The following is a 16,757-nucleotide window of genomic DNA, read 5'->3' on the forward strand; positions in this document are numbered from 1 at the left end:
TAAAAATAAAATAATATTGCATCACTTTATACAAACAAAAAAAAAAATTAAAAATAAAAAAACACAAACATTTTTGTTTATTAATGTGGTCATTAAGATCATCTTAACGATGACCCTAAGGTACGAAAATTGTTAAATGTGTGGCATTTTCATATGTAACAATTTTCATTTATTATGTGTGGATTTTTTAAGTTTTATATTTTAATGTTTTTGTTTTTTTACTTTACAAATTGTTGAGAATTACTTTTTAAGGGGATTTTTAAATTTTTTATTTAATGTTATTAAGCATGTAATTACTTAATTCATGGGGTTTCTTTGAGGTTTTTGAATATGTTAAGTAATAGTGGTGGAAAATCTAAAACAATACAATGTTTAAATGACGTGTTGAAAATATAACGCTTTATTAAGAGTGAGAAATGCAATTATAAAAGTGAAAATTACTTACAATTTTTAAAAAAAAATTAATTGAAATGTCGTTAAAATAGAAGCCTTGATAGTACACAATATAGTCCAGTACATATTCTAGTCTATAGTCTAGTCTATAGTCTAGTCTATAGTCTAGTCTATAGTCTAGTCTATAGTCTAGTCTATAGTCTAGTCTATAGTCTAGTCTATAGTCTAGTCTATAGTCTAGTCTATAGTCTAGTCTATAGTCTAGTCTATAGTCTAGTCTATAGTCTAGTCTATAGTCTAGTCTATATGTCTAGTCTATAGTCTAGTCTATAGTCTAGTCTATAGTCTAGTCTATAGTCTAGTCTATAGTCTAGTCTATAGTCTAGTCTATAGTCTAGTCTATAGTCTAGTCTATAGTCTAGTCTATAGTCTAGTCTATAGTCTAGTCTATAGTCTAGTCTATAGTCTAGTCCTATAGTCTAGTCTATAGTCTAGCTATAGTCTAGTCTATAGTCTAGTCTATAGTCTAGTCTATAGTCTAGTCTATAGTCTAGTCTATAGTCTAGTCTATAGTCTAGTCTATAGTCTAGTCTATAGTTTAGTCTATAGTCTAGTAGTCTATACTCTAGTCTATAGTCTAGTCTATGTCTAGTCTATAGTCTAGTCTATAGTCTAGTCTATAGTCTAGTCTATAGTCTAGTCTATAGTCTTAGTCTATAGTCTATTCTATAGTCTAGTCTATAGTCTAGTCTATAGTCTATCTATAGTCTAGTCTATTAGTCTAGTCTATAGTCTAGTCTATAGTTCTAGGTCTATAGTCTAGTCTATAGTCTAGTCTATAGTCTAGTCTATAGTCTAGTCTATAGTCTAGTCTATATTTAGTTAGAGACTATAGTCTAGTCTATAGTCTAGTCTATAGTCTAGTCTCTAGTCTAGTCTATAGTCTAGTCTATAGTCTAGTCTATAGTCTTAGTCTATAGTCTAGTCTATAGTCTAGTCTATAGTCTAGTCTATTAGTCTAGTCTATAGGTCTAGTCTATAGTCTAGTCTATAGTCTAGTCTATAGTCTAGTCTATAGTCTAGTCTATAGTCTAGTCTATAGTCTAGTCTATAGTCTAATCTAAGTCTAGTCTAGTCTATAGTCTAAGTCTAGTCTAGACTACAGTCTATTCTATAGTCTAGTCTATAGTCTAGTCTATAGTCTAGTCTATAGTCTAGTCTATAGTCTAGTCTATAGTCTAGTCTATAGTCTAGTCTATAGTCTAGTCTATATCTTAGTCTATAGTCGTCTAGTCTATAGTCTAGTCTATAGTCTAGTCTATAGTCTAGTCTATAGTCTAGTCTATAGTCTAGTCTATAGTCTAGTCTATAGTCTAGTCTATAGTCTAGTCTATAGTCTAGTCTATAGTCTAGTCTATAGTCTAGTCTATAGTCTAGTCTATAGTCTAGTCTATAGTCTAGTCTATAGTCTAGTCTATAGTCTAGTCTATAGTCTAGTCTATAGTCTAGTCTATAGTCTAGTCTATAGTCTAGTCTATAGTCTAGTCTATAGTCTAGTCTATAGTCTAGTCTATAGTCTAGTCTATAGTCTAGTCTATAGTCTAGTCTATAGTCTAGTCTATAGTCTAGTCTATAGTCTAGTCTATAGTCTAGTCTATAGTCTAGTCTATAGTCTAGTCTATAGTCTAGTCTATAGTCTAGTCTATAGTCTAGTCTATAGTCTAGTCTATAGTCTAGTCTATAGTCTAGTCTATAGTCTAGTCTATAGTCTAGTCTATAGTTTAGTCTATAGTCTAGTCTATAGTATAGTCTATAGTCTAGTCTATAGTTAGTCTATAGTCTAGTATATAGTTAGTAATATCGTCTAGTCTATAGTCTAGTCTATAGTCTAGTCTATAGTCTAGTATATAGTCTAGTCTATAGTCTAGTTTAGTCTAGTCTATAGTCTAGGTCTATAGTCTAGTTCTATAGTCTAGTCTATAGTCTAGTCTATAGTCTAGTCGATAGTCTATTCTATAGTCTAGTCTATAGATCTAGTCTATAAGTCTAGTCTATATCTAGTATATAGTCTAGTTCTATAGTCTGTCTATGTCTAGTTATTAGGTTAGTCTATAGTCTAGTCTATAGTCTAGTATATAGTCCAGTACTATAGCCTATTCCATAGTCATGTCTATTGTTCATTGTTGTTATGTTATTCATACATTTGCTACAGGAATCATACTGAAAACATTGCCACATATGTTGACAAAGTTATAAGTTGACCTTCTCTAAACTAACAAGCGTTTTTTCTTCTATGGAACAAAATACTTTTAACTAAAAAAAATCAGTGTGAATTATTTAACGTTGCAACAAGTTTTCAACATAGTATAATTTTAATAACCTTTACACTATTTCAAATGTTTTTGTTTTATATTATTTATTTAATTTTGTCTTAACAACATATTGCATCGATATACAGTACAACCATACATACGTACAAGATAATTTCAAACAACAAAATGTGTTGTGTAACAAAAAATTCTGCATTTCATGTAAATTGTGCAAAAAAAAAAAAAAAAAAGCTAAAACTAACAACCAAGAAAAACTGTCTAGTTTAGCATTTCCAAACAAAATAAAAATAACAATTTAACAATGAGCTTGAGATAAAAATAAAACTAAAATAAGAAAAAAATATAAAAATAATGTTAAATTACCATGAGAGTAAATATATTGTAAACAAAAATGTGCTGGTTGTGAGGTAATTTAGAAAAATAGTTAACCACAAAAAATATAAGAAACTAAAAGTAATTCTTAAACTAAATTTTGCTTCTTTTTTGATAGAATATTTTAATCACTTAAGCGATTAGCTTTAAGATAAAACTGTAATTAAGAAAATTTAATTCAAACCTTTATTATATAATGCATATTATCGCAAAATCATCATACCTGTAAAGAAAGAAAAGAAAAAAAAATATATTAATGAATTTAAACAATGATCTTCAATTTTTCTTTTTGCTTTAAAATAACAGAGTTTTTACACTAAACAATATTTTGTTTTTGTTTAAATAATAGGCCTCTGTCCAGCTTTTTAGATTTCTTTTGTCAACAACCCACTGACATATAAATTTTATTTCATTTGAGTTGAAAGAAACATGAAAAATTCACATTTTCATGTGTCATTAAAATGAAAAATTCCCAAATGTTTGGAACTCTTGAGATTTGCAACACACATTTTATATGTCTTGACAAGACAAAGACATTAAATCACTATTTTTTTTCTTCCAAATTTCATTATTTATTGCAGCTAATGCTGGTCACATTTTTATGACCAGAAACAAAAAACTCAAGTCTTTCAAAAAGTACTATATTTTAGTAGACTAGACTATAGACTAGACTATGGACTAGACTATAGACTAGACTATAGACTAGACTATAGACTAGACTATAGACTAGACTATAGACTAGACTATAGACTAGACTATAGACTAGACTATAGACTAGACTATAGACTAGACTATAGACTAGACTATAGACTAGACTATAGACCAGACTATAGAATAGACTATAGACTAGACTATAGACTAGACTATAGACTAGACTATAGACTAGACTATAGACTAGACTATAGACTAGACTATAGACTAGACTATAGACTAGACTATAGACTAGACTATAGACTAGACTATAGACTAGACTATAGACTAGACTATAGACTAGACTATAGACTAGACTATAGACTAGACTATAGACTAGACTATAGACTAGACTATAGACTAGACTATAGACTAGACTATAGACTAGACTATAGACTAGACTATAGACTAGACTATGGACTAGGCTATAGACTAGACTATGGACTAGGCTATAGACTAGACTATAGACTAGACTATAGACTAGACTATAGACTAGACTATAGACTAGACTATAGACTAGACTATAGACTAGGCTATATACTAGACTATAGACTAGACTATAGACTAGACTATAGACTAGACTATAAACTAGACTATAGACTAGACTATAGACTAGACTATAGATTAGACCATAGACTAGACAATAGATTAGACCATAGACTAGACTATAGATTAATCCATAGACTATAGACTATACCATAGACTACAGACTATACCATAGACTACAGACTAGACCATAGACTATAGACTAGATCATAGACCACAGACTAGACAATAGACTAGACCATAGACTAGACCATGGACTATAGACTAGACCATAGACTATAGACTAGACCATAGACTAGACTATAGACTATAGACTAGACTAGACTAGACTAGACTAGACCATAGACCATAGACCATAGACCATAGACCATAGACCATAGACCATAGACCATAGACCATAGACTAGACTATAGACTAGACTATAGACTAGACTATAGACTAGACTATAGACTAGACTATAGACTAGACTATAGACTAGACTACTAGACTATAGACTATTGACTAGACCATAGACTATAGACTAGACCATAGACTATAGACTAGACCATAGACTATAGACTAGACAATAAACTATAGACTAGTCCATAGACTATAGTATAGACCATGGAGTATAGACTAAACAATAGACTATAGACTAGACCATATGGTCTAGACTAGACCATAGACTATAGACTAGACCATAGACTAGATCATAGAGTAGACCATAGACTAGACCATAGACTAGACTATAGACTAGACCATAGACTATTGACTAGACCATAGACTATTGACTAGACCATAGACTATTGACTAGACCATATACTATAGACTAGACCATAGACTGTAGACTAGACCATAAACTATAGACTAGTCCATAGACTATAGTCTAGACCATGGAGTATAGACTAAACAATAGACTATAGACTAGACCATAGACTATAGACTACTCCACAGACTATAGACTTGACCTTAGATTATAGACTAGACTATAGACTATACCATAGACTAGACCATAGACTATAGACTAGACCATAGACTATAGACTAGACCGTAGACTAGACCATAGACTATAGATTAGACCATATACTATAGAGTAGACCATAGACTATAGACTAGACCATAGACTATAGATTAGACCATAGACTATAGACTAGACCATAGACTATAGACTAGACCATATACTATAGACTGGACCATAGACTAGACTAGACTAGACATAGACTAGACTATAGACTAGACTATAGACTAGACTATAGACTAGACTATAGACTAGACTATAGACTAGACTATAGACTAGACTATAGACTAGACTATAGACTAGACTATAGACTAGACTATAGACTAGACTATAGACTATAGACTAGACTATAGACTAGACTATAGACTAGACTATAGACTAGACTATAGACTAGACTATAGACTAGACTATAGACTAGACTATAGACTAGACTATAGACTAGACTATAGACTAGACTATAGACTAGACTATAGACTAGACTATAGACTAGACTATAGACTAGACTATAGACTAGACTATAGACTAGACTATAGACTAGACTATAGACTAGACTATAGATTAGACTATAGACTAGACTATAGACTAGACTATAGACTAGATAGACTAGACTATAGACTAGACTATAGACTAGACTATAGACTAGACTATAGACTAGACTATAGACTAGACTATAGACTAGACTATAGACTAGACTATAGACTAGACTATAGACTAGACTATAGACTAGACTATAGACTAGACTATAGACTAGACTATAGACTAGACTATAGACTAGACTATAGACTAGACTATAGACTAGACTATAGACTAGACTATAGACTAGACTATAGACTAGACTATAGACTAGACTATAGACTAGACTATAGACTAGACTATAGACTAGACTATAGACTAGACTATAGACTAGACTATAGACTAGACTATAGACTAGACTATAGACTAGACTATAGACTAGACTATAGACTAGACTATAGACTAGACTATAGACTAGACTATAGACTAGACTATAGACTAGACTATAGACTAGACTATAGACTAGACTATAGACTAGACTATAGACTAGACTATAGACTAGACTATAGACTAGACTATAGACTAGGACTATAGACTAGACTATAGACTAGACTATAGACTAGACTAGACTAGACTATAGACAAGACTTAGACTAGACTATAGACTAGACTATAGACTAGACTATAGACTAGACTATAGACTAGACTATAGACTAGACTATAGACTAGACTATAGACTAGACTATAGACTAGACTATAGACTAGACCATAGACTATAGACTAGACCATAGACTATAGACTAGACCAGAGACTATAGACTAGACCAGAGACTATAGACTAGACCAGAGACTATAGACTAGACCATAGACTATAGAATAGACCATAGACTAGACCATAGACTATAGACTAGACCATAAACTATAGACTAGTCCATAGACTATAGTCTAGACCATGGAGTATAGACTAGACAATAGACTAGACCATAGACTAGACCATAGACTATAGAATAGACCATAGGCAAGACCATAGACTATAGACTAGACCATAGACTATAGACTAGACCATAGACTGGACCATAGACTATAGAATAGACCATAGACTATAGAATAGACCATAGACAAGACCATAGACTATAGACTAGTCCATAGACTATAGTCTAGACCATGGAGTATAGACTAGACTATAGACTAGTCTACAGACTATAGACTAGGCCTTAGACTATAGACTAGACCATAGACTATATACTAGACTATAGAGTAGATTATAGACTAGACTACAATCGTATACACCTATAAAAATGTACTTTTACATTTGTCACAATAATTTTATTTCTTCCAATAGTTGTTGTATGTAATACTGTTTTAATTTTTCAATTGTCAACGCAACTACATACAGAAGTACGTATGTATATGTATGTATGTATGTGACAGACAACATGACGCTGTTCCAACGCTTAAAAACAATAAACCATGTTGCTATGAATATTTCTTGAAACTTCAAACAAATGTTTGAAAAAGTTTTTTTTGTTGGATTTGGATTTTTTTCATAATTGGTATGAATTATTTAAGACAATTGTAAGTGAATTTAATAATGAGCTTTAATTAAATGTCCACATTGGTTTTAGGTTTTTATTTAAAGATTTTAATCAGTTAATAAATAGCTAATATACGGCTTATTACAAAATAATTAACGAATGGAGGATATACATACAAGTATGTGTTATAGCTGTACAAATATATCTTAGTGTGTATGTATATGAAATTAAGTTACTAGTTGATAGTGTGTTTCCAAGTAATGGGTTCAATTCCGGTCTGAAACATTAACTGTTTAATTATAATGAGGTATTAGTAGCTCTGTTAAATAAATTAGTTAGTTTTTCGCATTTTGAAAACTCTGGCAATTAATTTTTAGTTTCTTAGTTTTTAGTCTAAAAATTAATGAATTCTTTTGCAATCATTTAGACACCCCTTTAATCCAAAAACTTAAAATTTATAAAGTGAGTGCTAAATTTTGTAAATGTTTTTGGTCAAAATTGCAATAAAGTTTTATAAATTTTTTAAAGCATTCATAACACAACATAAAAAGTCAAATACCAACAAGAAAAAAAGTAAAAATTAAATAAAATGCCATATAAACATATAGTTTGCGTTAAATTTATGGTTGACAGTAGTCAAAGACTATAAACAAGAACCTCGGTGTTTAACAATAAAAACTAAAACAGTTCTTGCACCAACAACATATGAATATATACGGTAAAAAAGCATAAGTTAAATAGTTGGTTATAACGAATAGTATTTTACGACTACAGTCGAATCCTAGAATATAAACAAATCTATAGTCGGCACTAAAAAGAAGTATATAGTCTGAATTTTAAAGCACTTTATAGTCTTTCTTATAGCTCCGATTATAGTCTTGGATATAGACTGGACTTTAGTTTTGTCTATAGGATGGAATTCAGTTGTGCATAGTCTTGTCTATAGTGTGTACTATAGTCTTGTCTATAGGCTGGACTATAGTCTTGTCCATAATCTGGACTATAGTCTTGTCTATAATCTGGACTGTAGTCTTGTCTATAGGCTGGACTATAGTCTTGTCTATAGGCTGGACTATAGTCTTGTCTATAGGCTGGACTATAGTCTTGCCTATAGGCTGGACTATAGTCTTGTCTATAGGCTGGACTATAGTCTTGTCTATAGGCTGGACTATAGTCTTGTCTATAGGCTGGACTATAGTCTTGTCTATAGGCTGGACTATAGTCTTGTCTATAGGCTGGACTATAGTCTTGTCTATAGGCTGGACTATAGTCTTGTCTATAGGCTGGACTATAGTCTTGTCTATAGGCTGGACTATAGTCTTGTCTATAGGCTGGACTATAGTCTTGTCTATAGGCTGGACTATAGTCTTGTCTATAGGCTGGACTATAGTCTTGTCTATAGGCTGGAATATAGTCTTGTCTATAGGCTGGACTATAGTCTTGTCTATAGGCCGGACTATAGTCTTGTCTATAGGCTGGACTATAGTCTTGTCTATAGGCTGGACTATAGTCTTGTCTATAGGCTGGACTATAGTCTTGTCTATAGGCTGGACTATAGTCTAGTCTATGGTCTGGACTATAGTTTAGTCTATAGTCTGGACTATAGTCTAGTCTATAGTCTGGACTATAGTCTAGTCTAAAGTCTTTACTATAGCCTAGTCTATAGTCTGGACTATAGTCTAGTCTATAGTATAGTCTATAGTCTGGACTATAGTCTAGTCTAGTCTATAGTCTGGACTATAGTCTAGTCTATAGTCTGGAGTATAGTCTAGTCTATAGTCTGGACTATAGTCTAGTCTATAGTCTGGACTATAGTCTAGTCTATAGTCTGGACTATAGTCTAGTCTATAGTCTGGACTATAGTCTAGTCTATAGTCTGGACTATAGTCTAGTCTATAGTCTGGACTATAGTCTAGTCTATAGTCTGGACTATAATCTAGTCTATAGTCTGGACTATAGTCTAGTCTATAGTCTGGACTATAGTCTAGTCTATAGTCTGGACTATAGTCTAGTCTATAGTCTGGACTATAGTCTAGTCTATAGTCTGGACTATAGTCTAGTCTATAGTCTGGACTATAGTCTAGTCTATAGTCTGGACTATAGTCTAGTCTATAGTCTGGACTATAGTATAGTCTATAGTCTGGACTATAGTCTAGTCTATAGTCTGGACTATAGTCTAGTCTATAGTCTGGACTATAGTCTAGTCTATAGTCTGGACTATAGTCTAGTCTATAGTCTGGACTATAGTCTAGTCTATAGTCTGGACTATAGTCTAGTCTATAGTCTGGACTATAGTCTAGTCTATAGTCTGGACTATAGTCTAGTCTATAGTCTGGACTATAGTCTAGTCTATTGTCTGGACTATATTCTAGTCTTTAGTTTGGATTATTTTAGATTTTATTGTAGGCTATAGTCTGGACTATGTTCTAGTACATAGTCTGGCCTATATTCAGGTCTATTGTCTGGCTTTGCCTATAGTCTGAACTATAGGTTTTTTATAGTCTGTACTATAATTATGTCTTTAGTCTATACTATATTTATATCTATAGTCTGGGCTTTAGTTATGTTTATAGTCTGGACTATAGTTATGTCTATAGTCTGGACTATAGTTATGTCTGTAGTCTGGACTTTAGTTATGTCTATAGTCTGCACTATAGTTATGTCTATTGTCTGCACTATAGTTATGTCTATTGTCTGGACTATAGTTATGTCTCTAGTCTGCACTATAGTTATGTCTATAAGCTGAACAGTTGTATTTATTGCTATAGCCTAGCCTGGCTATAGTAGGCTATAATCTGAACAATGTTCTAGTACATGATCTGGCCTATAGTCGGGTCTATTATCTAGCTTAGTCTATAGTTATAGTGAAGTCCATAGTCTGGACTATAGTGAACTCTGAGCTATAGTCTAGGCTATAGTAGCTTATCTACCCTAGTTTGGACTATAGTCTGGACAAAATCGAATCTAAGGTGTGGACTATATTACATCATATAATCTAGTTTGGAGTGTAGTTGTACTATAATATTATTGTCTACATGTATCTGTAGGGTGTTAAATAAATATAAATTGTGATTTGTTTTCAAAACAATCATTCGACACAACGACCACTATAAAACAAATGACTAGTATATAAACTTTGATATAAGATATAAGTGTTATAGTTTTTTGTTTGTTGATTTTGAGAAGTATTTCAGTTTAAGTCTAAAGATTCAAGATATTCAGTTGTAGCAACATGCTACAGTTCTTTATGCAGTAAATTTTATTTTGGTTTCCTTTTAAACATATTACTTTGGCCAAAAACGAGACTAAAGTTTTTGCTTTTTAGAATGACCCAAATTGTGGTTGTCATGTTTTGACCAATATGGTAATTATATATATATACAAACATTCAAACTTATAAACAAACGTCTATTTATATGTACTTATGTGTAAAAAATTTAGCAAGTTTTAAAAAAAAAATATTAAAACGAAAAGAACTAAGTGATTTTAACCGAAAGCTTCAAAAACCAATTATTGTTATAATAATAATAAAAATAATTTTATTTTTGTTTTGGTTGCAAGCAAATCAAGATGGTTTGTTCTTGTCTTTGATATTTAAAATGATAACGAAAATATTTTAGTAAACTAAATAACTATACAGCAAGGTGGTCTTGCTAGTTCATTTTTTAGTCAATCTTTAAATTTAAATTTAGTTAAATTGTTTTCCAGATCAAGTTTTATTCTTTCGAGTTTTATTTTGTTTAACAATTTTTGCATGTTATTTTATTTTTATTTTTTATTTAGTCAACTAATAAATTTATGCATATTAAATGTCAACAAAAATTCCTATGTATATAAATCCTATTAACTGCAAACTAAAGAATTCAATTTAGAAGTTTTTTTTTTTTTGCTGTAGCTTAGAGACGTGCTTAGAGCCGTTATAAATTAGTGAAATTGCCAATATTTTTTGAAAAGCGCTAATAAATTTTTTGTACTAAAATCAAACCGCTGCACATGTTTTTTATTTTCAGACTTTAGGAGCAGTTATACAAGTTGTACCAGTTTCATGATTAAGTAATTGAAGTTGCTAATAGAAATTTTGTTATTTAATTTGTTGTTTCTGTATTTTTCGATATTTAATTTTTCATTTAAATTTTGATACTTAAAAAAAAGATAATAGTCGGGACTGTTGACTAGTCTATAGTATGGACTATAGTCTTATATATAGTCTAGTCTATAGTATAGTCTAGACTATTTTCTGGACTTTATTGTAGTCTATAGTCTGGTCTAAAGTCTGGACTACAGTCTAGTTTAAAATCTGGTCTAGTCTAAAGTCTGGACTATAATCTAGTTTAAAATCTGGACTATGTAGTCCAGTCAATAGTCAGGACTAAAGTCTAGTCTGTAGTTTGGAATAAAGTCTAGTCTGGACTATAGTGTAGCCTATAGCCTGGACTACAAACAAGTTTATATAGTACGGTCTAAACTATATTCTGGGCTATAGTCTGACAACAAGTAGTCTATAGTCTAGTCTATAGTGTCTAGTCTATAGTATAGTCCATAGTCTAGTCTATAGTCTAGTCCATAGTCTAGTCTATAGTCTAGTCTATAGTCAAGTCTATAGTCTAGTCTATAGTCTAGTCAATAGTCTAGTCTATAGTCTAGTCTATAGTCTAGTCTATAGTCTAGTCTATAGTCTAGTCTATAGTCTTGTCTATAGTCTAGTCTATAGTCTAGTCTATAGTCTAGTCTATAGTCTAGTCTATAGTCTAGTCTATAGTCTAGTCTATAGTCTAGTCTATAGTCTAGTCTATAGTCTAGTCTATAGTCTAGTCTATAGTCTAGTCTATAGTCTAGTCTATAGTCTAGTCTATAGTCTAGTCTATAGTCTAGTCTAGTCTATAGTCTAGACTATAGTCTAATCTATAGTCTAGTCTATAGTCTAGTCTATAGTCTAGTCTATAGTCTAGTCTATAGTCTAGTCTATAGTCTAGTCTATAGTCTAGTCTATAGTCTAGTCTATAGTCTAGTCTATAGTCTAGTCTATAGTCTAGTCTATAGTCTAGTCTATATATTCTGGAATATAGATTAGTCTGTAGTTGATTTTAGTCAATATTCTAAAGTCCAGGTCATATTCTGGACAATACTATAGACTGGCCTATTATATTCAGGACCACAGTCTGGTGTAACTTCTAAGCAATTGTCTGAACTATAGTGAAGTTTTTGGTCTGGACTATGGGCTAGTCTAGCATTACAACTGTTGCCTGGAGTCTATAGTCTGTACCAAAATCTAGTCTATATTATGGCTATAATGTAGTCTTTGGTCTGGAGTATAGTTCGTGTATAATCTAGACTAGTTTATATTCTGGACTATAGTTGTATCTATACAAGTCTATAGTTTGGTTGAAGAGCTTGTCTCTGTCCTTTATTATCCTTGGCTATAGTCATATTAAGTCGGCAGGTATTCCCCGTAAAATCATAGACAATTCGCTGCATTTCTTAATATCCAAACTCTATAAACTTTCTCATTAGGTTTTTTTTATTTGCAAATTTAACTAACTCAGATAAAAATTTTTATGTATTTCATATCTTTTTAACTTTCAAACACACGCCAAATTTGTTTGCAAACTCCTCAATTTAGAAAATAATTTATGCAAAAAATATGTTAAAATCGAAACAAAAACGAAAGTTTGCAATAATTTAAAGTTATAAACACAACTAATTAATTATGGAAATTTTTGCAAAATATTCGCAAAAAAACAATCATTAACATGATGACAGTATAGATCAGGCTAAGTTACAAAATCTCTATATAAATTAATTTTGCAAAAAATTATTGTCTAAATTTAGCAACATTTGGGTCAAGTGTGACATATAAACTAGTTAAGTTTCTTTTCTTGCAGCAAAAAAATAATCAAATAAAACCGACTTTGCAAAAAAATTTTATTTTGCAAATTAATTTTTTAACAATATTTAAAACTTTGTATTAGTTAACACCTTTAGCAACTTAGCTAACATCTGTGTGTGTGTGAGAGTAAAAGTGTCATAAAATGATTTAGTTTGTTTTTAAACATTTGGTTCAAAATATTTAAAATCAAATCAAACTTTTAGAGTTTTTTTCTGACATAAAAAGTCGGTTATGTTCATTAGTATTTATGTGCAAAAATTATGCATAAACATTGTACCCATAGTTAACCTTGTCTCTTTTTGTAGTTTTGTAATATAAATATTTTGCAAATATCATAAATTTTATTTTATTAAAAAAACTTTGCTAATTTTTTTTATTATTGCTTATAGATGAAATCAACAAAATATAGCGTATATGAAAAAAAAGTATGCAAAATTTAATTTATGCATTTAAATTAAATACTTGTGCTTAATTAATGCTAATTTTAAATTAAATTTCAAGGTTTTAAATTTTTTAAGAATTTTATTTAGACAGTTATTAAGGAAGTTTAATATTTTACTATTGCATAGTATTTAAAATTTAATTTACTTACTAAAGTACAGATTACTTTTTATGCAATTTTAAGATTAATTACCTGAAAAGAGAAGAATAAAAAAATTAATTAATAATTGAAGTTAATTTACCGAAGAAATTAAAATGCTAAAATTATAAACTAAAGTATAAAATTAATTTCAGATTGTTGTCCAACTTAAGTTTAAAATTTACTCCAGACTGTAGTCTAAATTATAGTTCAGACAATGTGTCGTTCACACTAAAGTTTAGATATAAATCCAGACTGTCTTTAGTTTGGACTATAGTCTAGTCTTTAGTCTGGACTATAGTTTAGTCTGTAGTCTGAACTATAGCCTAGTCTAAAGTCTGGACTATAGTGTACTCTATAGTCTGCATTATAATCTAGTCTATAGTCTGGACTATAGTCTAGTCTATAGTTTGAACTATAGTCTAGTCTGTAGTTTGAACTACAGTCTAGTCTATAGTCTGGACTATAGTCTGAACTATAGTCTACTATAAAGTTTGGATTATAGTCTACTCTATAGTCTGGACTATAGTTTACTCTATAGTCTGGACTATAGTCTACTCTATAGTCTGGACTATAGTCTACTCTATAGTCTGGACTATAGTCTAGGCTATAGATTAGACTATAGTCTAGTCTATAGTCTGAACTATAGTCTAGTTTATAGTCTGGACTATAGTCTAGTCTATAGTCTGGACTATAGTCTAGTCTATAGTCTGGACTATAGTCTAGACTATTGTCTTGTCTATAGTCTGGACTATAGTCTAGTCTATAGTCTGGACTATAGTCTAGTCTATAGTCTGGACTATAGTCTAGTCTATAGTCTGGACTATAGTCTAGTCTATAGTCTGGACTATAGTCTAGTCTATAGTCTGGTCTGGGACTAGTCTAGTCTATAGTCTGGACTATAGTCTATTCTATAGTCTGGACTATAGTCTAGTCTATAGTCTGGACTATAGTCTAGTTTATAGTCTGGACTATAGTCTAGTTTATAGTCTGGACTATAGTCTAGTCTATAGACTGAACTATAGTTTTGTCTATAGTCTGGACTATAGTCTAGTCTGTAGTCTGGACTATAGTCTAGTCTGTAGTCTGGACTATAGTCTAGTCTGTAGTCTGGACTATAGTCTAGTCTGTAGTCTGGACTATAGTCTAGTCTGTAGTCTGGACTATAGTCAAGTCTATAGTCTAGACTGTAGTCTAATCTATAGTCTGAACTGTAGTCTAGTCTATAGTCTGGACTATTATCTAGTCTATAGTCTGGACTATAGTCTAGTGTATAGTCTGGACTATAGTCTAGTCTATAGTCTGGACTATAGTCTAGTTTATAGTCTAGGCTATAGATTGGGCTATAGTCTATTCTATAATCCGGACTATGGACTAGTCTACAGTCTAGTCAATATCTGGACTATAGTCTGGAATATAGTCTTGTCTATATTTTATACTATAGTTTTGCCTATAGTCTGGACGATAGTCTTGTCTGTAGTCTGGAACTATAGTGTAGTCTATAGTCTGGACTATTGTCTTGTCTGTAGTCTGGACTATAGTGTAGTCTACAGTCTGGACTATAGTGTAGTCTACAGTCTGGACTATAGTGTAGTCTATAGTCTGGACAATAGTCTAGTCTATAGTCTGGACTATAGTCTAGTCTATAGTCTGGACTATAGTCTAGTCTATAGTCTGGACTATAGTCTAGTCTATAGTCTGGACTATAGTCTAGTCTATAGTCTGGACTATAGTCTAGTCTATAGTCTGGACTATAGTCTAGTCTATAGTCTGGACTAAAGTCTAGTCTACAGTCTGGACTATAGTCTAGTCTATAGTCTGGACTATTGTCTAGTCTATAGTCTAGACTATAGTCTGGTCTATAGTCTGGACTCTAATGTAGTCTATATTCTAGGGGCTGGGCTGTAGTCTAAGCTACAGCCTGGACTGCAGTCTAATCTATAGTCTGTGATATAGGCTGGGCTATAGTCTAGTCAATTGTTAGAACTATGTTCTAGTCCATATTCTGGACTATAGTTTTGTCTATAGTCTGGACTGTAGTCTAGTCTATAGTCTGGACTATAGTCTAGTCTATAGGTTGGGCTATAGTCTGTTCTATAATCCGGACTATGGACTAGTTTATAGTCTATAGTCTGGACTATAGTCTAGTCTATAGTCTGGACTATAGTCTAGTCTATAGTCTGGACTATAGTCTAGTCTATAGTCTGGACTATAGTCTAGTCTATAGTCTGGACTATAGTCTAGTCTATAGTCTGGACTATAGTCTAGTCTATAGTCTGGACTAAAGTCTAGTCTACAGTCTGGACTATAGTCTAGTCTATAGTCTGGACTATTGTCTAGTCTACAGTCTAGACTATAGTCTAGTCTATAGTCTGGACTCTAATGTAGTCTATATTCTAGGGGCTGGGCTGTAGTCTAAGCTACAGCCTGGACTGCAGTCTAATCTATAGTCTGTGATATAGGCTGGGCTATAGTCTAGTCAATTGTTAGAACTATGTTCTAGTCCATATTCTGGACTATAGTTTTGTCTATAGTCTGGACTGTAGTCTAGTCTATAGTCTGGACTATAGTCTAGTCTATAGTTTGGGCTATAGTCTGTTCTATAATCCGGACTATGGACTAGTTTATAGTCTATATCTGGTCTTGTCAATATTTTATACTATAGTTTTAGTCTGGGTTATAATCTGGTCTATAGTCTGGACTCTAGAGTAGCCTAGAGTCTGTGCTTTATTCTAATCTACAGTCTTGACTGCAGTCTATGATATAATCTGGGCTATATTCTAGTCAATTGTTTGAACTATATTCTAGACTGTAGTCTGGACTATAGTCTTGTCTGTAGCCTTGACTGACCTGTAGTCTCGGTTATAGTCTAGTCTATAGTATTGACTTTAGTGTAGTCTATTGTCTTGGCTGTAG

Source organism: Lucilia sericata, unplaced genomic scaffold (assembly GCF_015586225.1).
Source record: "Lucilia sericata isolate MDLA Ls3-8-SP2 unplaced genomic scaffold, ASM1558622v1 Contig000811F_arrow, whole genome shotgun sequence".
NCBI classification, from domain to species: domain Eukaryota; kingdom Metazoa; phylum Arthropoda; class Insecta; order Diptera; family Calliphoridae; genus Lucilia; species Lucilia sericata.